This window comes from Anolis carolinensis, chromosome 2, assembly GCF_035594765.1.
Source record: "Anolis carolinensis isolate JA03-04 chromosome 2, rAnoCar3.1.pri, whole genome shotgun sequence".
NCBI classification, from domain to species: domain Eukaryota; kingdom Metazoa; phylum Chordata; class Lepidosauria; order Squamata; family Dactyloidae; genus Anolis; species Anolis carolinensis.
The window spans coordinates 82,667,452-82,693,376 of NC_085842.1; the positions used below are offsets into that span (position 1 = coordinate 82,667,452).

The window sequence follows — 25,925 nt, forward strand, 5'->3', positions numbered from 1 at the left end:
GAGCAGTGCCTCACAAAATTGTGTTATTAGACCATTAAAAATACTTCATGTATTTTAAGAAGGTGAGAGAGAGAACTAGTATTCATGATTTTCCTGTGTAAAAGAATGAGAAGAAAAGATCCATTTTATATATATACAATTTTATATGGTTTGCAAGCTACATGATGGACAAGAAATATCATAGTGGGTATTTATAAATGACCTTGAAAAGGTGGCTATAAATAAACTACAATTACAGGCACAAGTCCCTGACTGCAGCCCCACACAAATTGCCAACTGTTTCTCAATCTCTAGCAAGACTCCCATGCTTCCATTAATTGTAAAATTTAGCAGTTTTTTTCAATTACATCCATTACTATGCATGGAAAATATTCCCCTACTAACTTTCTACTTACCCTGCCAGTGTAAAAATTTCGTAAATCCCTGTTAAGAAAATACTGGCAGCCTAATAGGGGAAAGACACACTGTTCTACCAACTTTATATAACTGAGGCTTCATTTTGTAGGTGTGTCACCTCATTCCAAGAACCATGACGAAGGCCCTGTGTGTAATAAAAAAGAAACAAGGGGGACAGCCTATTAAGTACCACTTACTATTTCATGGGATGGATGCCTGTTGCTTTTCTCGAACATCATTTTCCCATATCAAAAACTCACCATGTAGAAAATTAATTTATAAGGAAGAGAGATTGTTATCTCCCCCCCCCCCCCGCACTTATTTTCTGATTGTAGAGGATTCAAGAAGGACAGTATAGTCATCCCTCTACATTTGTGTTTTTTTTACTTTTGTAGATTTGATTATTCACATATTTAATTTAAAAATATTATTTCTAAGAATTTCTAGGTCATCCAGTGTGATTCTATGGTCAATTTCCTCCAATTATTGTCAAAGACAGAACGCCACAAGATCAAAGATAACAGAGTTTATTGGATAACAGAACTCAAAATGCCCGTAAAATACAAGGGCCAGGCAGTATTAGCCTTTAAAAGCAAAAAGGGGCAAGGAAAAACGTTCAAAAGATAAACCGGATTAAACCGGAGTTTAATCCGGGTAAAAACAAAACAGCTTGCTTCAGCCTGGGGATAAACAAAACGGAAGCTGGGGAACAAAGTGTTCAAAAGAATGCAATTAATTGGCAGCAGATTCCTCTCTGCTGCCAGCACTGTGCTTTGAGTAACTTGAGTCACTCCTCCACACAGCAGGCAAGATTTCCAATACACACAGATCAGCCGAGGATTGAAGCAGTAGAGTAGACCCAGTTCCTTTCCGTAGTTCAAGCCAGACGTTTGTAGTTTCACCAAGTCCGAGTAGGGGGAAGTCAAGCCGTGGTCAGTTCAGTCCGAAATCCAAAGCAGGAGATGGCGTCCGTCAAGAAGACGACGGAAGGTCAAAGCTAATGAGATTAAGCACAAGTTTGCACAAACAAAAGCCCACACAATTCCTCCCGCCGTCCGACCCCAAATTCCAAAACAACTTACGTATCAGCACACGAAAACACACCAGTCTTCAGGAAAGCGTCCCACACAGATCCCAAGCGTTCGTCCAGATTACCTTGCCCAACGCAATTTGCAATTGCTCCCAAGCCTCATTTTATGCCAGTTACAAATCCTCATCACTATCAGCTGCCCTCCTTAACCCGGGCGTTTCCTCATCACTTTCCTCATCAGAGCTGGAACACCTCTGACTACGCCCCACAGCATCCCCAGCTGTGGATCCCGTCCCATCCCTCGAGCTTGTCCATGGGTCTAATCCTGAAGGTCCCCATTCATCTTCCATCCCATCATTGCCAGTGGCATCCAATTCCTCCCTCACCCGAGTCCAATCCATCTCATCCTCTTCCGAGCTAACCAGCCCCTCCTCCATTCTCTCCGTAAACCCCTCAAAAGACTCTTCGTCAGATGGTGCTGCAAAGATATCTCGCAGTCTCTTTCTTTCTCGCTCCTCGAGAGTATCTGACTCTCGAGGAGTCTTACGCCCACGTCTGCCAGTAACAGAGCCATGAGGCTCAATCATAACAATTATGTTATGGATATTTCTAGGGAGGGCACTTTTCTAGAAATCTCTAGTTCCTCCAATGTGATTCTAGGGCCAATTCCCAGTGGAAGTTGACCACAGAGACCTAGAAATTATGTTCTTTCAATTAAAATAAATTCTAGTTTTTGTTTGCAGTTTTTCACTTTAGTGGTGGTCCTTGCCACTACTGAGAGACTGTGGAGGGCGGGGTTAAAACAGTTTCCTTCACTACATCATGATGAGCTGCAGAGGGGATGCTATTTCATGCAGGGCCTCTGGTTGGTTCTACACAGACACTATAATGCAGTTTGAAGCAAGCCCAATGGCAAGGTGTCCATGAAATATACACCCCAATGCACACTGTTATGTGTGTTAAGATAGAAGCAGAATGTTTAAAAACTCACTAGTCTGGAATTCAACATTGTCAGAAAATCTATTACAACCAGTCAGAGTATACCCCATTCAAGACCCGAATGTAAAACCAAAAAATGTAGAGTCCTTGTCTGGACACCATTAGTGCTGACATGGTTAAAAATGCTCAAACACAGCTGACCAGAAGGTAAACAAGTTCTCTGAGAGAGAAAACCACATAATTCCCATGTGAATGCATGTTTTCTGCCTATGTGCTCTCATTTCCTATGCCCTGCCACTGATCCTGAAGGGACATGACAACGCACATCAAGATATCCTAGAGGACTGATGGGTAAGAAAAAAAAACATACCTGGGTTTGGTTCTGGTGAGCAATTAATAGATACTGTGGCCACCATACCAGCCTTGAACCAGTTCCTGGGGTGATTGTGAAGGTGCTCCACAGCAGAACCAGTTTGATTTAATTCACTCCCTAATTCAATGTTAGCGTCTGTGTAAAAACACCCTCAGATAGATCTCCCTATATGATCTCTGCAATTACTTCAGGAGGAGGGCCTTATATTCTTTGGTCATACAGAAAAGTTCTTAACCACTTCTTCACTTTTTTGTTGAGTATCTTCAAGTCACTTCCTACTTGATTTTAATGATTGTTTTTATTGATGTTGATGTTTTTTACTGGGATAATTGTTTTATTGCTTTGTTACTGTTATTTGTTTGTTTTATCGGGCCAGGCCCCATGTAAGCCGCCCTGAGTCCCTTCGGGGAGATGGGGGGGGGTATAAAAATAAAGTTATTATTATTGTTGTTGTTGTTGTTGTTGTTAACTGGATCCAGCTTCAGGGCTGATGTTTAAACAAACAATAAGAGGAAAGTTAAAGACCAGAGTCCATTAATAGAAAAACCTAAATCCTTGATAGTCCAGCCAAAATAACAGAAATACAAACACCAACTGATAAGGATGAGCCAAGCCAAGTTCCAAAGTCCAATTAACGGGACCAGGCCAAAGAAATACAGGGTCAAATCAGGAACAAAGGATAGCCGAAGTTACCATCCAGGGTCTGAAATGCCGACCGTCTGAAAAGTAACAGAGTCAGGGTTCAACCAAGAAACAAAGCCAAGGTCAGAGTCCAGAAATCAAATGCCAGGAGTTGAATGGTCAGGATCCAGAAGCAGTGCTGGATTTATCATTGTACTTAGGTGTGCTTAAGCCCAGGGCCCCATTGGCCAGGAGGGGCCATCTTCCTGCCAATTTATTTTTACGATGGATTTTGCTTTTGTTGTGAACTTCTAAATGTGAAGACTTTCTGTTTGGGAGCAATTCTAGACATAATGATAGAGTTGATAGTGTATGGGAGTATGCCACAAAGCAGGCAGTGGCGGCCTATTGGGCCTACTTCCTTCCATGCCCAAGAAAGGGCCTCATAACTTAACTAGCACAGGGCCTCATTTGTCCTAAATCTGACACTGTCCAGAAGTCAAAACCCAGGAAATCATGAATACAAACTGAAGGGCAGTGGAGTCAGGCTCCAGAGCCAGAATACAATGTCGTCTGTTACCCAAAGCCACTCTTTGGGTCTTTATTTAGCAGATGCAGCCGGTGCTAATTTTATCAATCCTTCACCGCTAACTTCTGAGGCCTGTAATACTTTCCTTGTTCCAAAAGATGAAGTATGATTAATACTTTCTGAGCTTGCTCAAAATACTGGGGATGTTCACTTCTGCTAAAGGCTTGCTCAGCAGTACCTAGGCCAGACAGACTGCTGATAACCCTATGCTGACCCTGAGGGATTACTGGCAAGATGTCTTCAGAGGGGGATTGCAGGAAGCTGACAGACTATGACTTGTCCAAGCACAGAGATTGATTTACACAGGGTCATCTAGTGGATCTCCATGGATGAACATGGATTGAAACCCTGATATCCGGCCTTGATCCAACCACTACACCATGCTTGCTTCTATTTCTTCACTTTTCTGTCCCTCCAAATGGTGGCCTGGTGCATTGGGGCCCAATGCTGTTGTATTACAAAATGCAAACTGAGTTCAAAGTGCAAATGTCATTTGCCCTCATTTAATGGAACAGTGGGGCAGCATCATCATTAGGGAACTGTGGGAGTTTCAAATCACATCACATGACATCATCAGAGGGGGTGACACCAAAATTGCTGTCTATAAAAGTTTTGTGCAATATTTTGACAGACATTTAATTTTTTTTCTATTTTAAAGTATCTCTATAATTAGATGTAATCACAAAGACATTTTTGTATGCCCAGCTAAGCTTACATACACTATCTCCATATACCTACAAGGAGAAAATCTGTATTTACATTAAATTAAATTAGTGAGAGAATTTCAGGTTGCTAGGGGGAGACATGTTAAAACCTTTTGCTATGCTGAAAAACTACTGTAATGAACCCTCTACATTTCTTAGAAATAAGGGAACAGGATTGCCACAAAAGGGAAAAATGCAGATAAAGAAATTGGTGTTTGTTTTTTAAAAAATAAAAAATAAAATAAATTATGCCAGTTTTTGGAATTTCTAGGTCTTTCACTGGAAACTGACCACAAAATTGCATTGGAGGACCTAGAGATTTCTAGAGAGGTCCTCCAGCATGACTGGAGGAAGTTGACCATAGAGTCACACTGGAGAACCTATAAATTCTTAGAGAGAATATTTTAAATCAAATCCAAGAATGTGCAAGGTTCAAAAAGAACTCTTTTCTCCTTTCCATTCTTTGCATCTTTCAAAAAAAAAAGATGCGCCAAAAATTTAAAAGCTCTAAAAACTTTTTAATTTTTTTTAAAGAAGCCTCTCTGCTCTTTTCAGCCTTAAATAAAATAAATAAAAACTTTATTTATAGACTGCCCACTTTCCTAAGGGAACTCAAGGCAGTTTACATACAAAAAGGCAAACATTCACTGCCGTAAACAAATTCAAACACATCAAAATTATACAAAGAATACAAAATAACACAACAAATATAAAGAGTTAAAATTAAATCAAAGTATACAAATACTCAAATAAAATATAGTTACACTAATAACATAAATTACATTTAAAAACATTTGCCCTAGACCATTAAACAACTAAGATGCATAGAAAATGCCTATCAGCAGTTGTTCTTTAAAATATACCATAGCATCCATAAAATACAAATGGATTAGCCAGTGTTCTGATAAGATTGATTTGGGGTGTACAAGTCCTCCTCCTCTCTGTATGCTAAAGCGTGTAAGTGTTTGACGTCCTGGCCATTTTTACTTCTTTGGGAAGGGAGTTCTAGAGGCAGAGAGTGATCACTGAGAAGGATCCCTCTCTCATTCCCACTAGTCACACTTTTCAGCCTTCCTATTTTTCTTTCAAGCTCTTTCTTTTAGCACATACACAGAAACTGGACACATAGTCTGGGCCCATAACCCTTTTTATTAGGATTTTCTGTGTTAGGCAAAATGACGCAAAAAACAGCAGAGCATCCAAAAATATGCAAAAACAGGATACTTACAGTTGAGCATTCTGCTCACAGCAAGCAGAGTGTGAAGTGCCACGTGGCTGTAAAGAATTTTAAGCTTAGGAGGCAAACATGCAGAGTTCTGCTTAAAAATTACAAAAGGTGTATTTACAACAACAACAACAACAACAATAATTTCTTAATAGTAAATAAGTAGGTCCGAGCTTCTGTCTAACTCCATCTTTCTAGGCTTCAAAAGAGGAAAAAATCTCTAAGCACACATCTCTCCTGACACATAAGCAGAGAGAAGTCTCAATACACACAGCACACATCAAGATATAAAAGTAGAAGTCAAAGACAAAAGGCATGCACCTGCCAAGCATCCATTCTACATAACCAATCAGAATGAGAACAGAAACAGAGAGAAGAAATAAATACAGTCCAACTGTCATTCAGGAATCGGGGGGAGGGGGGATTTTCCTCAGCTGATTCCTAAACTGACTGTTCCTCATTGAGGACTGCAGACTTGAGCAGTGGGGGGTTGAATTCCAACTATTATTCACTCTTGTTTTGCTTGCTGTGTACTTTCGGGGAGTTTTTCCACTTAGGAGGGCCTTAAAAATGAGTTTTCTACCTCTTCCTCAAGTGCACAGTGTGGAGTGTCCTCCCCAGAGCTCTCCCCTGATATTAATGTTTCTGCAACCAGACCTGGAACATCAGCCATTGAGAAATGGTTTCCTATTGGGCCAAAGCAAGGAGTTATAAGAGTTGCAGTCCTGTGAACAGAAGCCGTTCAGCATGCAGCCTCAGCTGTAGTTGCTGATTAATAACAAGCCAAGTGATAGGATTTGGGAAGTCGCTAGAGTAATTAATAAGATAAGTGTAGGTTGCTTTGTGCCTCACATTCATTGATAACAAAAGCTTCCTCCCTGGAGGCCCTCTGTGATAAATAAGGGAAATAATAATAATAATAATAATAATCATAGTGGTAAAGCTGGTTATAATGGTAGGTATGCAGTGTTCATTTAATGGGATGAGAGATCAGGGGAGCTGATTTGAGAATGTACTGCTGATGGCATCTAACTTTCTTGTCATAAAACAAAGTGAAAAAATTGAGTCACAGAAGGAAGATGGGAGAGAGTTATTTATTGCCAACTGTGATTTCTTAAAGGCTCTTGCAGTATTTTGTGCTCATGGATTTCTTTTTAAAGGAGTCTGGTGTGTGGAAATACCCTGTTGAAATGGGCTATTCATATAACTGTAAAGGGATTAAATTGATGAACAGGAAACAGCACCAAATCTATAATCCTACTCACAAATCATTCTGGAAAAAGCTCCTATTTCAGTGTCATATTGGCCAGCCGCAGACATCATGATCCCAATCTGATAAGCCATTTTTTTCTTACGAGGAAGAAGACCTGGCTCCCTGCACATCTCAAAGCTTTAAAAGCTTCTTTTATTTCACATTGTCTTTTTTAAAGCAGTGTATTCATTGATAGTGTTACATGTGGTATATCCAACTACAGTAGTAAGGATGTTATAAAATGCCACCCAAAATTAACACGTAAAAACTATACAGAAAAAGCAGGGGCATTACCTGCTGTTTGTTACTTTCAAGAAGGATCTCTGACATGCCCTTTTTACACACCTCTCCTATCCATCCAGGCATGTAGCCGGAGGGTGTGTGTGTGTGGCTTGAGGGGCTTCAGCCCCCCCCCCCCCCCGAAATTCTCAGGGTGTTCTGCGAGAAGGGCTTACATTTATTATTTAAACTGTTATGCTTATTCATATCACGATCTGATCACCATGCTCAAAATATCCCATATGCATAGGGGTAACGATACAAAAGGTTTGCTAGGATAGACCCTCTCTTGCTCAGACTCAGCCCCCCCCCCCCCCGAACAAAAATTCCAGCCCCTCCCGAAACAAAATCCTGGCTACGGGCCTGCATCCATCCAACACTTATAGCTGAGATCCTGGTCAACCATTGGGTGACCATAGGCTAGTCACATGCTGTCAGGCTCAGATGAAGGCAAGGTCAATCCACCTCTGAACAAATTTTGCCAGGAAATCCTAGTGTTGCGTTTGCCTAAGGCTTGTCGTAAGGCGGAAACAGCTTGATGACATACAACAATAATAGCAAACATGCTCAAGCTTTCATTAAAGCAGGACTGAGGAAAGAATGCACTACAGTCTGCACACATATACAAATTCAACAACAACAATGGGGCAAGGGATTGGATTGAGTGGTCCTAGTGCTCTCTTCCAATTCTATAATTCTATGTTTCTGTGATTTAAAAGTAGCAGTGAATGGAAATCTACTACTCAACATTTTGGAGCAGAGGGTTAGAATGGAAGGGTTGTACAAAATTTTCACACCTGGAAGCCACTGAGAACAGTTGTGTGCTTTCAATTTGTTTCTGACTTATGGTGACCCAAAGATGAACCTCACACAGGATTTTCCTATTAAGGATATGTGATTTGCCCAAGGTCACCCTGAGATTTTCATGGTATGCCTTCAAGTCAGAAGCAACTTGATAGCATAGAACAATAATAGCAAACATGATCAAGCTTTCATTAAAGTGGGGCTGCGGAAATTCCGTACCCAAAAATGCATCACAGTCTGCACATATGTACAAATTCAACAACAACAACATCAACATGGCAAGGAATTGGCTTAGTGAAGATTAGAATCCTGGTCTCCATAGTCATAGTTCACTTTACCATGATAAATCTAGATGATTGCATTTCACAACAAATATTTGTTGAGTGGAGAAGTGGCACTGGAGGGGGGATTAAGGCCTATAAAATCAAGTTTGTGAGGATTTGTAAAAAGGCACCATGATATAATGGGTTGACTGGAAAGGCATTTGTTGACAGCTGATTGGCTGAGCCAGTCAGGAGCCAGAATTCTGATTGGCTACTGTCTCTAGCTTGCTGCTGAGACAAACGGTTTTAACTGCCACTTTCACCTCGGAGAGTGAAGAGGGCACTGACTGGAAATAGTCAGGAAAGGAAATGGCTGCCAACTCTTCAAAGCCTGATTATTTATAAGGCAAATGAGGCATATTTAAAGACTGTTTAAAGGGACTATTTATTCTTTATGTTCTCTGTGTGAAATCAGAGAGACTGCTGTATATATTGTTGCCCTATTTCATCTTTTGAACTGAAGTAAAGATACTGTTACTTGTTACACAAGCCTGAGTGACACCTTATTATACTGCAGGGTATATCTTGGTTCAGGAACTGTGGTAAAGCTTCTATTTATTTATATCTACAACCTATAACAAACTTTGCCATATAATCCAATTCAAAGCAGACAATCTGGGTTCTACCATTTAGGTTTACCTGGCTTGAAAGACATTTTAAGGAAATGAAAGACATTCATTTTAAGGAAAGTTTACAATATTATGCTTCAGGTGACCACCGTTTTCCACCACTGGAGAGAGCCAAGAAGAAGAAAATAAATTTATGAGACCATATCTTGTTAAATTTAACTACATTTATGACACCATAAAACTGCCACCAGCATGCAGAAAGGAATGAGGAAGATGGCTTCACAGTGAATGATGAAGCAGCTGCTCCCCTGTGGCCAGAATCGAGCATACCCTCAGGAAGCAGGAAGCTGGAGAAGGTTAAATTGCCTCTGTCTCTGTCTTTATGTTCATAGGGCATTAAATGTTTGCCTTGTATGTGTACAATGTGATCCGCCCTGAGTCCCCTTCGGGGTGAGAAGGGCGGAATATAAATACTGTAAATAGATAAATAAATAAATTTAATACATACACATGGTTTATCGATTACCACATTTCTCCACCCTCTTCCATTCAATATTATCCACTCACTTATCTAATATATCACAGTTCTGTTCACTCTTTTGTTTTTCTTCTCCCTTTCCCCTCCCTCACCCAAAAATCATACCACAATTTCTGTTACAACTTTGACACCATCCATTAACTCAGCTTTTCCCATCTCTGGACAATATTTACATTGGCTTTGCTTCTTTTTATCCATTCCGAATATATCGACCATTTCTCTTTAATTTTCCTCATTTTATCTTCCTTCTTATCCTCACAGGTTACATTTGCAATAAATTCTGATTGGAACTGATCAAACAAATGATTGTTCCAATTTACCATATTCCATTTTTTTTCATCTTTCCAACCCCAAGCTATTACGGCCTTCCCTGCAAGAATAATCACTTTGAATAAATCTTGATATTCTACATTGATCTTATTGTTTCCTAATATCCCCATAAACATCAACTCCATATTTACTTGAAGTGGTATTTTAAATATTTTCTCAATTTTTTCCATTATTTGTTCCCAAAATGTTTTGTCTTTGGACATTTCCACCACATCCTTTGCTTAATCCACAGTGTGAGTATAAGCTGAGTTTTCAGCCCTTTTTAGGGTTGAAAAAAACCCCTCGGCTTATGCTTGAGTGAGGGTTCTGCTCATCTTATATTTGGATCAGCTTATATTCGGGTATATAGGTAATCAGAGTTGGATAGTCTTATGATATTAAAGTCATTATCTTAAATTAGAGTTTTATGTAAATATTCAAAAACATTTAACCTACTGATGCCTCAATTAATGTAATTTTATTATCTATTTTTATTTTTATTTTTGAAATTTACTAGTTGTTTCTTCATTTCCTGTCCTCGTCTTATACTCAAGTCGATAAGTTTTCCCAGTTTTTTGTGGTAAAAAAACCTTATATTCGAGTTGGCTTATACTCAAACATATACGGATTTTTAAGTGGGGGAACAGCAATTTTTAATCTCTAATGCCTATAAGAGACTCCAATATTCCAGTCTGTGTTCAGTAAGATCCAAATTCTGAAATGCATTACATTCTGAGGCCTTTTCCAGTGTGAAGATGAGGAATATTGTTGCATTGTTTGTTGCCAATGTAGAATGGATGGCTAAAGAGACATGGATCATAAAATGGATTAAATATATACTAACTTTTGAGATCCCAGAATCACATATAATCTGAGTTGGCCTATAGATTTTAGTTTTCTGATTGCTTTGAACTAACAAGCTATGGAATTTGACTGTAATATTCCTGTTTTTTTCTGAACATCTCCCTTTCATAGAGAGACGGGAGAATGGGAGTTGCGGAGAAATACATATAATAATTTATTTAGGTTTTTGTCACAATTTCTCACAACAAAATTTCTACTCCATAACATATGGCCTCCCAAATGTTGATCAGAAATATATGTGGGATTTCCTTTTCAAATTATCTCTTACCTCATAACAGAGCATTCTGCCAAGCGTATGTTTGATATGGGATGCCTGAAATCAGATCCTAATCTGCTTGATAATAGTGAACAGATTGCAATGGAGAATGACCTAACTAAATGGATTCCAGCCTGAAATAAAAGGCAGAAGCAGAAGGCAAAGGTGCTGCTGTCAGCATGAATTCAAGACAAGCCAAGACCAGCAAGATGATTATGAAGTCTTCATTTCACCTAATGTCAGAGGAAGAACTGACTAAAGCTTCAGATGAGATAGGAAAATCAGGCATATTTCCTATAGTCTCTTCAGTAGTCTCTGACCATGTTACCTTCCCCTGTGGTATATGATTATATACATTGCATACAGAGCCGGCCCAAGGAAATTTTCAAGTGTAAGTGAAACAGGATTTTGGTCCCCCCCCCCCCCAAAAAAAAACCCTAATCACCGAGAAATAAAAGGTAGAAGGTAGAGGTGAATAGAATGGATAAAAGAGTTTACCTTACAAACCAGAAGTTTATTAACAACATTATGTTCATATAGTAACATTACATAGAATTAACACCAATCTTGCATTTTAATAAATAAATATTTTAATAAACTTTGCAACAATTTTAATTTTTTAGTTATTTCTAGTCTACAAGTACTACACAAAGGTTTCCTGGTCATGCTATCTCTTCAGAAGATTTTTCAGACTTCGGACTAGCTTCGGATCAGTTTTGTTTTGGAGAATGCAGCCCCAGGAGAATAGACACTTCCTTTTTCAGGAAGTGAACTCTTGTCCTTCAGAAGTGCCACTCCAGCATGGACCATTGTAATGGGAGTGGCAACATAGCCAGCCTATAGCCCCATCACTTGAGTGGATATTTTAACATCCAGTTTTCCTTAACACAAATTAACTTGAACACTTTTAAAAATTAAAACCTGATTTTTCTGACTTTCAATTTGGAAAACTCATGTACTAGGGAATCTGTGTCCATGTCATCCAACAAGCTATTTTCAATGGCCAAGGTTGATAGTCCAGTCAAGCGCTCTTGACTCACAGTAGATCTTAAGTAATTTTTTATAAGTTTCAATTTTGAAAAACTCCTTTCACCGCTGGCCACGGATATTGGAAGTGTTAACAGAATTCTCAGTGCAGTGTAGACATTTGGGAAAACATCCTTCAAACCATGATTTATGAAAGACAAGGCATCAGCTGGGAGACTTCCAGGGGGCAGCATATTTGCAAGTATTTGTAGCTCTTTATACAGATCACCACCATTCACATCATGGTCTTCTCCATCTGTCAAAACAGTTTCAAGGTGTTGACAGGCGTACTTCAATTCGTTTTCCTTCAAACATTTCCCAAGGCTTGAAATGTCATACAGAAATTTGAAATTTCCACTATGGTTGTCCATTAGCTGAAATCTCTCCTTTAATGAGGATATTGCTGTGTCAAGCACAACAAAAAAGAAGTTCACTTTAAAAGAATCTTTACCAGAATGTACAGCTTCATCTTTACTTTCATAGGAAAACTGTCTGTTAACTTTTCTCGGTCGAGGTTCCTGTTCTTTTTCAAAGTCGGCAGTAGCATCAATTTTTTCTGCAAGTTCCTTTGCATCTGTAATGATGCTATTTAGACCTTCTTCAGATCTCATCCTTTCTAGAAAAGTTTTCACACTCTTAATAAGATCCATAGAACTTTGAAGATCAATTGTCACTTTTTGCAACTGTTTACTAACCATATTTATCTTGTGCAGGATCTCATGCCATGTCACTATACTGCACAGAAATGTGAAGCTTTGCAGTCTTTTAGGAAGAGCTACAGCACGCCTCCTAGTAAGTGCATCAAATTTCTGATCATGAAAAGCTTCATATAAGGCATCATATACTTCTTCAATATGGAACCTCAAAGGCAACAATGCTTCGATTCTACTTTCCCACCTAGTACTGCTAAGTGGTATGAGTGTGAGAGTTGAAACATGCTTCAACAAAACACCCCATCTTACTGGGGAACCTGAAAAAATGTTATAGAGGTCTTGTACGGTGGCAAAACAGTCTGCTGCAATCTTGCAAGACATAGCTGCATCATTTACGACCAAGTTCAGGGAGTGGTTTCCACATGGTACATAAAAGGCTCTAGGATTTAAATCAAGGATCCTCCTTTGGACTCCAACATGTTTTCCCTTCATAGTAGAACCATTATCATAGCCCTGGCCTCTCATGTTTTTTAACGGAATACGTCGTGCTTCCAACTCTTGGAGTAATATTTCTGTCATACCTTCACCTGAAGGATTGGCAACAGGAACAAAGCCTAAAAAATGTTCCGTAATTGAAACATCTTCATTTGCTTTACATGTAACAAATCTAACCACCAACGTCATTTGTTCGAAGTTGCTAATATTGGGAGTGCAGTCTAGTATAATAGAATAATATGTTGCCTCGTGTAGTTGTTGCAAAATATTATTCTGGACCTTGCCTGCCAAGAAAGCAATAAACTCGTTCTGGACATTTTTGCTTAAATAGTGGACATGTGTTTCTTTGGAAGTGACTCTTTTCACATGTTCAGCCATTGGATCATGAAACTGTGCTATATGTTCTACCAATTTTAAAAAGTTGCCATTATTAGGTTCAAATAGAACATCTTTTGTCCCTCTAAATGCCAATCCTTGAACCCCCAAAAACCGTGTAGCACATAGCAAGCGTTTCAGAATTTGATCCCAATGTTTAATTTCAGCATTAATAAGTCTTTCATGCTCTGCATCGATAGTTTTGTTTAAATGCAAACGCTGAGAGAGCTCAAGATGAACGGTTTTTCATATGAGGACGGGATTTCTCGTGACTGGTCAAAAGCCTGCCCAAGTTCCGCCAGTCAGAATACCCTTGGCTACCTGCAAGAACGGATGTGTCGTTTCCAAAAAATTTGCAAGTAATACAAAACACTGCATTTTTTGATACAGAATACTGTAGCCAATATCTGTTGACACGCTCCCTGTTACACAACTTCCTTGTATAATGAAATGGAGAAAATTTTCTACCATGAATGTCCTTAGGAAACTTTATGCCTCTGACTTGCTGAGGTTCTCGTTCCACAAGTATTTTCCGTGCCTCGTCATTTATTTTGAGTGGCCACTCTCCACAATCATTTGAAAGAAATTTCAATGAGTCTCTTCTTTGTTCCTGAAAAAAAGGGGGGGTGCATGTTAACTTGTAGAAGTTTTTCTAAGATGTAATGCAATGCAAGATTAATAAGTATAATACCTCGTTATGCAATCTTTAATTAAAAAATGAACAGGACAGGCCAAGGCCAATTATATTTCCCAAAAATGTGCACTAATATTTTTAAATTGAATCTACTTACAGATTCAATAGCTTGCCGACTAGTAGATGGCAGGACTGCATCTCTTGATGAATCCTCATCCACATCTTCAGTGTCAGTCCCAGTTATGCCAATACAGGAAGGTGGTAATGGTATTGCTGAAGTCTCAGTGACAAGGTCTTGACTGGTTGATGGTCCTGGTAGAGGCTCTGAGACTGGTATCTTTCCGTCATCAGCATGATCTGATTCAGTCAATTTTGTTGTCTCTGGCTTTCCTGTCTGACATGATGGTGAAGTCGTGAAAAACCTTTGCAATGCTTTAGCTTGACTCTTATCTTCTTGGCTATGCTGCAACCTCCTTTTACGATGAAATGCTCCTGATGGCTTCTTCTTGCTTGACATTTTCTGCTAAAAAACCCAACTCGTCATATAAGGAAGGGGAATGACGCAGAACAACTTTCAGCTTATGACAACACAGCAGAAACACAGCCTGCAGCTCCATCCAAGTACAGTAGAGTCTCATTTATCCCACATAAACGGGCCAGCAGAGCGTTGGATAATCAAAAAATGGTGATTAGCATTGAATAGCCTTGCTAGACATGGTTATGGACCAAGCATTTAAGCGTTATTCCTAGCAGTGCTATACTTGAGGACTTTTTAAGTACAGCAGAGACTCTACAGTAGAGTCTCTACTGTAGAGTTTCACTTATCCAACATAAATGGGCCGGCAGAACGTTGGATAAGCGAATATGTTGGATAATATGGAGAGATGAAGAAAAAGCCTATTAAACATCAAAATAGGTTATGATTTTACAAATTAAGCACCACAACATCATGTTATACAACAAATTTGACAGAAAAAGTAGTTACATGTGTAGTAATGTTATGTAGTAATTACAGTAGAGTCTCACTTATCCAACACTCGCTTATCCAACGTTCTGGATTATCCAACACATTTTTGTAGTCAATGTTTTCAATACATTGTGATATTTTGGTGCTAAATTCATAAATACAGTAATCACTACATAGCATTCCTGCGTATTGAACTGCTTTTTCTGTCAAATTTGTTGTCTAACAGGATGTTTTGGTGTTTCATTTGTAAAATCATAACCTAATTTGATGTTTAATAGGCTTCTCCTTAATCCCTCCTTATTATCCAATGTATTCGCTTATCCAACATTCTGCCGGCCCGTTTATTTTGGATAAGTGAGACTCTACTGTACTGTATTTACAAATTTACCACTAAAATATCACAATGAATTTAAAACACTGACTACAAAAACATTGATTTCGAAAAGGCAGACTGCGTTGGATAATCCAGAACACTGTATAAGCGAATGTTGGATAAGTGAGATTCTACTTTAATATGAAATAATTACTGGGATAGAATAATGCAGAATAATATAATCTCTAAAACCAGGACAGTAAATAAAGACCAACAGTCTGAAAGCATTCCACAAAGGAAACAATCAGGGCCAGCTAACACCTCCCAACAAAGTATTCCCATCATCAAAGTCTGATAAATCCACTGTTTTCTCATGCCCACAGACAGTACAAGCACATAACATATCACAAAGAACCCCACTCAGAAAACAGGGGAATTCCACACAGAAAACAATCAGCGCCAGCTAACACCTCCCAACAAAAAATTCACTCAGGGAAGAAACAGTCAGGCTTTAAAGCTGCAAGGCTTACATCCTAATCATTTTCCCTAATTGCAGCATTTATGCTTGCCTCTAACAGACAAAAAAAAAACAATTAGAAATATTATATATTCACAACCTTTAGGAAATAATATCCCCTGATGGCACAGCGTGTTAAAGCGCTGAGCTGCTGAACTTCTGGACCAAAAGGTTTGAATTGTCACTGTTAGTCCCAGCTTCTGCCAACCCAGAAGTTCAAATACATGCAAATGTGAGTACATCAATAGGTACTGTTCTGGAGGGAAGGTAACGCCGCTCCATGCAGTCATCCCACATGACCTTGGAGGAGTCTACGGACAAGGCTGGCTCTTCGGCTTAGAAATGGAGATGAGCACCAACCCCCAGAATCAGACATGACTGGACTTAATGAGGTATGGATACCTCACAATCTTTGAGGATGCCTGCCATAGATGTGGGCGAAACGTCAGGAGAGAATACTTCTGGAACATGGCCACACAGCCCAAAAGACATACAACAACCCTGTGATCCCGGCCATGAAAGCCTTCGACAACAAGTTTACCCTTTATCTTAACTACCACCAATTCCTCAATACTTTATTTCCCAGAACACCATACTTCACCACAGCAAAGCGTGGTTGGGCACAGCTAGTTTATTATTATATAATATATGTAATTATTAAAACTATAAATCCCAGCAACTACAACTCCCTACTCAATTAATTTATTAACATAACATAAAGTCACCAACTACAACTCCCAAAACAAGGGATTAAACAGTAAACATGTACTTTTATAGAAAGCATGTACAAATTAATATTTAAATATGTATTTGTATCACATTTCTGAAATTATTTCTCACATTACTACAGAAATGATTCCATAGATGAAAGAATTAACACATTAGAATGCACACACATTAGAAATTGGCCCATCCACTTCCATTTTTTTATTCTATGCTTCTATATATTTTATACTGTTTAATTTTGTACAATTGATACACACAGTCAACTGTGACATGAGAGATGCCTCCCACAGGATGGTAACATAATTAAACATCCAGGTGTCCCCTGGGCAACGTCCTTGCAAATGGCCAATTATCTCACACCAGAAGCGACTTGCAGTTTCTCAAGTCACTCCTGACAACAAAGAAAAAAAGCTAAAACTGATTATAGTACTAAGAAGCTAGGAAACATGAAAGCACAAGAGCAATGCCCATCCATTTGGAAAAATACTGTAAGATTGACTTGTAAGTTTAGTTGCAACTTGTCACTAATTCAGACAGCCTGGATTACCTTGCTCAGAAGGCTGCCGGAGACCTGTGGTATCCCTGCCCCTTGATTATTTATGTTAAAAGATTGTTGTTTGGCTTGTTGTCCCAGTCAGTCCCCACACACCACATGCCACGTGGAAGATGTTTTGCTTTCAGTACGCATGCGCAGCGCGGGGATTTGATCAAGTGTTTATAGGCTATGGTATTGCGCATGCGCAGAGGGTAGATTGTTGGTGCCTGGAAGCTTCTACGGGCGAAATGCGCTGTGCGCATGCGCGTGTCCCTTTCGCACAGCACAGATAGCCCATTTTGCCCTTACTTCCTGGACTCGGCTGCCCATTGCCCCTAGCGGCCCTAGCGGCCCTAGCGGCCCTAGCGGCCCTAGCGGCCCTAGCGGCCCTAGCGGCCCTAGCGGCCCTAGCGGCCCTAGCGGCCCTAGCGGCCCTAGCGGCCCTAGCGGCCCTAGCGGCCCTAGCGGCCCTAGCGGCCCTAGCGGCCCTAGCGGCCAGCGCCCGAGGCGGCCGCTTCAGCGGCCTCCTATGTTCAACCGGCCCTTATTGCATATTTATTCTATATTAAGCTAACATAAACAGGGGATGTAAGGGTTAGAGGTTTTCACTAAATAGCAATCTAGTTTTTCAGCTGCATAGATTTGTGTTCTGCCTATGCATATTGTACTTTTTTTGTCCTTGGCCATCATAACCCATGTAGTGTCCTGTTTTTCATCTATAAAATGTTAGGGGCTATGGAACTGGCAAGTTCATCTGATGAAGTAGTTGCAATGTACCAAAAAAGAAAATGGGTTCCCTGGAACTACAAAGACAAGTATCCATTGTTACAGTAATGAGACATACACGACATTTCACTCTTAAATGGCAAGCACAATGGTCAGGTGGTTGTAAAGTAATGTAGTTGCTGTTACTCCAGAGTCACATTTAAAGGAAGACTATCAATATTTACAAGAAACAGTTTTTTATATATTTATTTCGTGTCAAAAGCATTGGTACAGCAAATACATTTCAAATAATGGAAATAAAATAAAAAAGAAAAGAAATCACAAGCAACTAAATAGTTTTGGACCAAAAGCGGGCAACAGCAACCACATTGTCTGTAGCTTTAAACAACTCCTCCTCCGTACATGAGGCAGGGCATTGTGGGCAAGCATACATATGCTGAGTTGTTTGTTCAGCTCCACAGTCACACAAGGTGGAGGATTCCTCCAGGTAGTGCCACCTTGCCAAGTTGTCTTTTGATCTGCCCACTCCACTTCTGAGTCTGTTCAGGGACTTCCAAGTTGCCCATTCCTGGTTTGCCCCTGGAGGAAGACCCTCTTGGGGGGCCATCCAGTTAGAATTGCCAGGTTTAGCTGCCCAGAGGGACACTCTTGCTGTTGCTGGAGGAACATCAAGAGGAGTGGTGGTTCTCATGAAGCCCTTCCTTGATTTGAGCCTGGTGGGCGGAGGGTGATAGCCATGCAGTGGGTGGCTTTCACAATGTTCGACCTTTTTTCTCTCACCGTTAGCAGCAACTTCCCGTCGCACGTCAGGAGGGGCAATGCCAGCTAACTTGTAGAGTTTATCAACAGGTGTAGGTTTAAGGCATCCCGTGATGATTCTGCATGTTTCATTCAGTGCTATGTCCACCTGCTTTGCATGGGCAGACTTGTGCCAAACAGGACAGGCATACTCTGCAGTTGAGAAAGACAAGGCCAGGGCTGATGTTCTTATTACTTGTGGGTCTGCTCCCCATGCACTGCCAGTCAGTTTCCGCAGGATGTTATTGCGTGCAGCTACTTTGTGCTTGGTGTTCATGCAGTGTTTCCTATATGTTAGTGTTCGGTCTAAGGTGACACCAAGGTATTTAGGATGGAAACAGTGTTCGAGCTCTTGGCCTTCCCAAGTAACTTTCAGTTTCCTGTTGGCTTCGCGGTTACGTAGGTGGAAAGCACACACTTGTGTCTTGGCAGGGTTAGGCTTCAGGTGGTTCTCGTTGTAGTAGCTGGAGAGATCTTTCAAGGCATTGGTGAGTTGCTTTTCAACTGTTTCAAAATCTTTTGCTTGTGTTGTAAGGCCAAGGTCATCAGCATATATAAAGCTCTTTGTGAGTGGTGGTAGTGGCTGATCGTTCGTGAAGATGTTAAATAAGGTTGGTGCAAGAACGCTGCCTTGGGGTAAACCATTCTTTTGCCTCCTCCATCTGCTTTTCTGGCCCTGAAACTCCACATAGAAGCTGCGGTTTTCTAAGAGGGTCTGGACAGTTTTTGTAAAGTCAAAGTCCCGGGTGATATGGTAGACTTCATGCAGCATTTTTCTATGTTGCACCGTGTCGTAGGTTGCCGTAAGGTCCACAAAAACTGTTCCCGTGATGCAGCCTTTCTCGTAGCCTTCCTCGATATGTTCAGTCAGATGAAGAATTTGACCTGTACAGTTTTTCCCTGGTCTGAAACCTGCTTGTTGTGCAATAAGCTTGGGTTCGATAACAGGTCCTAGTCGATTTAATAGCATCCTCTCATAGACTTTATATAGATGACATAAGAGGGAGATTGGTCGATAGTTCCTGGCATTGGAGGCATCTTTACCAGGTTTGAAGATGGCAATGATCTTAGTTTTCCTCCATGCTCTGGGAATCTGTTTGTGTGCCAGGCATTGATTGTAGAATTTCAAAAGCCAGTTTTCAGCTTTGGCCCCCAAGTGTTTGATTTGCTCCATCATCAGGTCATCTAGGCCAGGTGCTTTACCAGTCTTACATCGCTTGATGGCTTCTCTGAGTTCTTTCAGGTTTAGAGGAGAAGACAACTGGTGGGTTTCAAGTTCTGGCAACCTGTTGATTTTCATCTTTATTCTGCTGCAGTTGGTTTTCCCATTCTGAATTAGCTGGTGAGCTATCTGATCTGGTGTCACGTTCGCGTGTCCAGGGTTGACCAGAGGGTCACTATCCAGGCGTCTCAGCAATTGCCAGGCTTTTCGGCTACTCTTGGACATGTCCAAGTTCTCAAGCAGCTCTAGCCAACGGTCTTTCTTAGCATTAGCTATGGCTGTAGATAGTTTTTGGCCTGCTGCTATAGTGCCATCACTGTATGGATTCTCTTGAAATAATCTGAGATATTCTTGTAGCTGATTTAGTGATTCTTCGTTTAGGCCTGGTAGGTAGCTTGTGCGACAGCCTCTAGGGATTGAGAGCCTTGAGGATCTTTTCACAGCTTCTACGAACAGGTCATAATTTTCTATAGAAGGTTCTATATCAGAAATAGCAGCTTCCAAGGTCTCTGTAAACTTTGTCCAGTTAGCTTTATTGAAGTTATATCTTCTGCGGAATGGGACACTTTTCAGTCTTACAGCTGCATATGCTACGCAGCATATTGGTCTGTGTTGTGTGTTAGGTATTGGGTTTAATACCCTTTTGGTGCATTGGTGGCTTATGCTTTCCTTTACAAAAATCAGATCAGGGTTATAACCACGCTTCCATCGGCCGCTATTAAATGATGGTGGTAATTTACTGTCATGAAGGAGGCTCATTCTACTATTGTCGGCCCACGTTAGAACTGCTTTGCTATTTCTATCATCTTCGTCATAGCACCAGACACAGTTGTGGCTATTGAAATCTCCCATAACAAAATGGGCTTCATGATTGTGGCAACTGGTTGGGGGTGTAAAATAGAAATCAGCCCCAGGTGGTTTATAGAGTGATGATATGGTGCAACTATCAAGTTCCACAGATAAGATTTCAATGTTGTTCACTTCTGTGAGGGAAGTTGCAGAGATTGCTACACCAGACTGTACAAAAATGGCACTGCCATATTGTCTGTGAGGTCGTTCCACTGCCAGCTGCATTCCAAGAATTTTTGGTCTTCTCATTGTAATGTCTCTGTGTTTCCTGTATACATAGGATGTCACATGAGATGTCCTCAGACATTTTGGCTAATAGTTCTTCCTTAGCAAGTGACAAACCTTCTATATTAATAGACATAATTGTTAGCAATGGTCTTGATAAAGACCTTTGGTATTCATCCATTCATCCAATGCTTTTGGGGTGGAAAGATCGGCCGCTTACAAGAAACGTTGCCCAGGGGACGCCCGACTGAATTCACTCAATCTTCGGGGAGACTCTTTCCATGTCCCCCACAAGAAACAGTCATAAGAGTTGTATTGTTCAACCCCCTTCAGATGTTCCGTTTAGAGTGTGAAAATCCAAAAAGATTCACGCTGTATGAGCTTTGTCTGGAAATCTATGCCTTTGGACAGTGTGACAACTTCTAGAACCTGGACCTGGAGTGATTCAGGATTGTGTTTTAGATCTTCAAAATGTTTATTAAAAATCGAATCAGTAGAATGTTTCCTGGTCTTACTTTTGTGTTCTATAATACGGACTTTGACTTCCCTGCTCGTTTGGCCTATATACATTAGGGAGCAGGGACATGTGATTGCATAAATTACCCCCTCAGTGGAGCAAGTAGCGAAATGGTTTATTTTATATTGAAATTTAATGTGATGATCCTTTAAAAACTTTGCCTGTATGAATTGTGAGCATATAGAACAATGGTGACAAGCGAAATTACCCACCAGGTTGGATTTAGTAATGTGTTGTGTGGAATCTAAATCTGAATGAATCAAAATGTCTTTGATATTTTGTGTTCTCCTGTGGGCGATAAGAGGGGGATGTTCACAACCTGGTATGTCACTTACCAAATTCCAGTATTTTCTCACTGTTTTTATTACATGTTTAGATAAATTGGTCAATGTAAGAGGCCACGCTACTCTGTTGTCTCTAGGTCTAATCTTATCATTTAATATAGTGGTTCTCGAGACTCTACTTACTTTGGCACTAGCCTTATGAATCAAATGTTCAGGATAACCTTTATTTCTAAATTGATTTTTCAATATTTTCAAATTATATTCAAAGTCTTGTGGCAGGTACAGTTACGCTTGATTCTTAACATCTGGTAAGTTGTTTTTTAGAGGTAAAAACCGGTTGTGGTTTTGGAGTCTATCCATAATAAAGAAACAAGAACAATCATTATATATAAGAAGAGGACTCAATTTGTGTATGTGGAACAATTAAAGAACTACAGAACATTTACTGTTTATGAGAAGAGGAGTAACTTCATCCTTCAAGAGAAAAACATTATTTTTACTGTGAATGTAACAGTCCTTTGTTTGATTGTTTAGCAACACCTTTTGTATCTGTTTTCATATTGATGTATTGAACTAAATTTAGGTTTAATGATTTCTGTATTACTGTAATAGTGGATAGTTGTCTTTGAAGTAGTTGCAATGCCATGTTGAATCCCAGCTTAGACAGATTTTGTAAAGGTCCTGTTTGTTGGCTTATTAAAGCTAGGAAAATGAAGTTATCAGTGAAGAATTCTCGTTTGGTACAAAAATATTCTCATTCCCAGTAATTCACCATTACATTGGTACAAAGAACTTCCCATTCCCAGTAATTCACTATTACATTGACATGCATTTAGATGGCTGTCCATATTTTAGATCCACACACTACTCATTTCTTTGGATTATGATTAGGTCTTTAAGGGTTTGGAACCTTAAGGTTATCTACTCATAGAGACAACAGTTTGAATACTCATCTGCTTCAAAAAGGATCTGTCAACCAAACCTGAGAAAATATTATATAATACTTTAATGAAAATAAAACTTTTGAGTCTTGGGTGACCACAAAGCAAACATGGGATATTAATATCAGAATGAAAAAAGAGAGAATAACTATGTAAAATTGTTAAATGATATTCATAGCCTAGAGCTTAAGCATAAGAGGTCAGGTTTAAAGTTTGCTCTGTGCTGTCTGAAGGTTGCCACCAATTAAACTCTCTTGGGATAAGCAAATATTCAAAAGACCTATTATGTGCCGCATATATTTTGAGCAAGAGAAAGGGCCAGGATCTCTTCTTATACTATGGGGCACTCTAATAAAGCATTGTGAGATTCCAGTTTAGAATACATATAGCCATATCTACTGTATTTCCTCGATTCTAGAACACACTTTTTCCCCATATAAACATCTCTAAAAATGAGGTGCACTTTAGAATTGTGATATGTGTGTGTGTGTGCGCGCGCGTGCACACACACACACACACACACAGATTTTCTGTTTGTGGTACTGAAAATAGTGTGCATCTTCCAATCGATGGCATCTTAGAACTGATGAAATATAGTATTAACCTGAGCCACCCTGGTTTGGCAAAAGGCCAATTCAGCCTTTAGCTACACAGGAATATTTCTAAACCATTCCTTATCAAATAACCTTGGAGCAATGGTAAATAAATATGTAAGAAAAATAATCGAAATAATAAATGGGTGTAAGAAAAAATCCTAATACAGTAGAGTCTCACTTAGCCAACATAAACAGGCTGGCAGAATGTTGGATAAGCGAATACATTGGATAATAAGGAGGGATTAAGGAAAAGCCTATTAAACATCAAATTAGGTTATGATTTTACAAATTAAGCACCAAAACATCATGTTATACAACAAATTTGACAGAAAAAGTAGTTCAATACGCAGTAATGCTATGTAGTAATTAATTACTGTATTTATGAATTTAGCACCAAAATATCATGATGTATTGAAAACATTGATTGCAAAAATGCGTTGGATAATCCAGAACATTGGATAAGCGAGTGTTGCATAAGTGAGACTCTACTGTACTTTGAAACAACTCAACCAGCTTAAAATATTCAGATGAAAACCAACTTTTTGAATAGGGCTGAAAAGATTACTCACACCTCCACATCAGAGGAAAGAAGCCAAATTCTGACTCAAAGGCACGTGTTTCATTGGTGTTGGGAAGGTTTGTGTTCCTGTACAGAACAAGTAACTTAGTAACTGAATAGTAACTTCTTGGGCAGTTCTGGGGTTAAAGAGTCAGAGGAAGGGAATGAGGTGTCCTCTCATAAGCCTAGAATAAAGACGCCAATAGATATTGTGCTTATTTCACAGGATTTCTATTGCAGAAATTCAAAACCCCAGTCTAAAAAGTCATTTTCCTCTTGTAGACAGGGTCCTGTGTCCTGGGCACAGCTGGTTACTGGTATGAACACTGAAAGTAGTGACACACATCTCACACAACAGTTTGTTTGCATGAGTCATTTGAAATTGTCTATGCTCACAGAGGTGGCAGCAATTCCATAGCACAGACAATGTTCAAGCCATCCCTCCCAGAGCACATTGGCCTTTAAAATGCTCGCTCCTCTAAAGCCAGATATTTGAACTGATTGGTATAAAATATTTAAATACTAATACTATAAATATATCAATTTGAATCACATTATGCTGTTGAGATTCCCATTTGACCAAATAAGGCCATGGGATGACTTTGAAGCATATTTAGGAATAATGATGTTGGCCATACAGCAAAACAAAGCAACTTCCATTAAAGGGTGATACTTCTGTTGGCCAGCTAAAATACAGGAAACACTTCATGCAAGCTTCCAGAGCTCTATTGGCTTTTTCATCAGGCAAAAAAATGTTTAAAATTTGTACAAGTGAAGAAAAAATGTGACAGTATTGGAGTCACAATTCAGCTGGTCTGGAGGGTTCTTGATGCAGGCAGAATCAGTCCCTTTTTGCTATGTGGGGACTGCTGAATTCCATTAGCAGCAATAAAGTAATTCTGCTTGAGATCCAGGATGTATCCGTCTTTTGTGAAGCCACATGACCATTACTTAGGGAACATTGAGTCTTGATGAAGCCATACTCTCTCAGAAATTAATTGGAAACTTCCTATTACTAAATTCTGGCAGAAAAACTCTGAGATAGAGTCACCATAAATCAGTCAACTGGATCAGCAAATCATTGTACCCATTTCCATATGCTACAGTTATTAATTGTCTAGTGTTCATTTTTCCTAAGTCATCAGATTTAACCATGCAATGATGACATACCCATATATTTATACAAAAGACTTTGGTCATCCATTAGCCGCACTGGTATCTCATGCCTGAGGCCCCTTCCACACAGCCATATAGCCCAGAATATCAAGGTACAAAATCCCACAATATCTGCTTTGAACTGGGTTATCTGAGTCCACACTGCCATATATTCCAGTTCAAAGCAGTTAATGTGGGATTTTATTTAGCTGTGTGGAAGGGACCTGGGTGTGCAAATATGAATTAGTTGTGACTGTGCATTTGGTACACCCAGAATAAGTGACTGTATATAAAATGGGCTTTTTATAGAGGAAAGTAAAATGTTACAAATGGTGTTATTTGACAGCTGTTCATTTACTGAAAATATTTGATAGCATTCGAAGTGCTTTTAAAATAATTTCATTTATAGAGAATATTTCTTACTAATTGAACCTGTCTCCTCCTTTATTAAATAGAAAGGTTTTTCAGAATTACATTTGACAGTTCAGGAGTTATTCCTCCCCTGAGCTCTATAACTGTTAGGTGGAGGACTTTTTATAAGGCAAATGCCTATTATTGTGCAAAAACATGTTATCAAGAAACTTAAAAGAGTATTTGTCATGGTATAAGGCATTGCCTTGGGCTCTTGCTTCTCCTTTAGAAAGGGACTCTCTTCAAAAACTTAAAGGGTTGTTTAGCCTGCAGTGTTCTCATTTATTTCTCCAGCTTTCTCTATAAGCAGGAAGTTTGAAAAATGAAAGT

At 39.6% G+C, this 25,925-nt stretch overlaps 1 long non-coding RNA gene across 1 annotated transcript; it reads right to left on the reverse strand.

The window, feature by feature from the left end:
• Positions 1–909: 909 nt before the first annotated feature.
• LOC134296093 (uncharacterized) lies at positions 910–2,809 on the reverse strand. The gene is made up of 2 exons (XR_010002665.1): positions 1,479–2,809; positions 910–1,393 (listed from the first exon to the last, which is right to left on the reverse strand). It is a non-coding gene; the product is annotated as an uncharacterized LOC134296093 (long non-coding RNA).
• Positions 2,810–25,925: the final 23,116 nt, after the last annotated feature.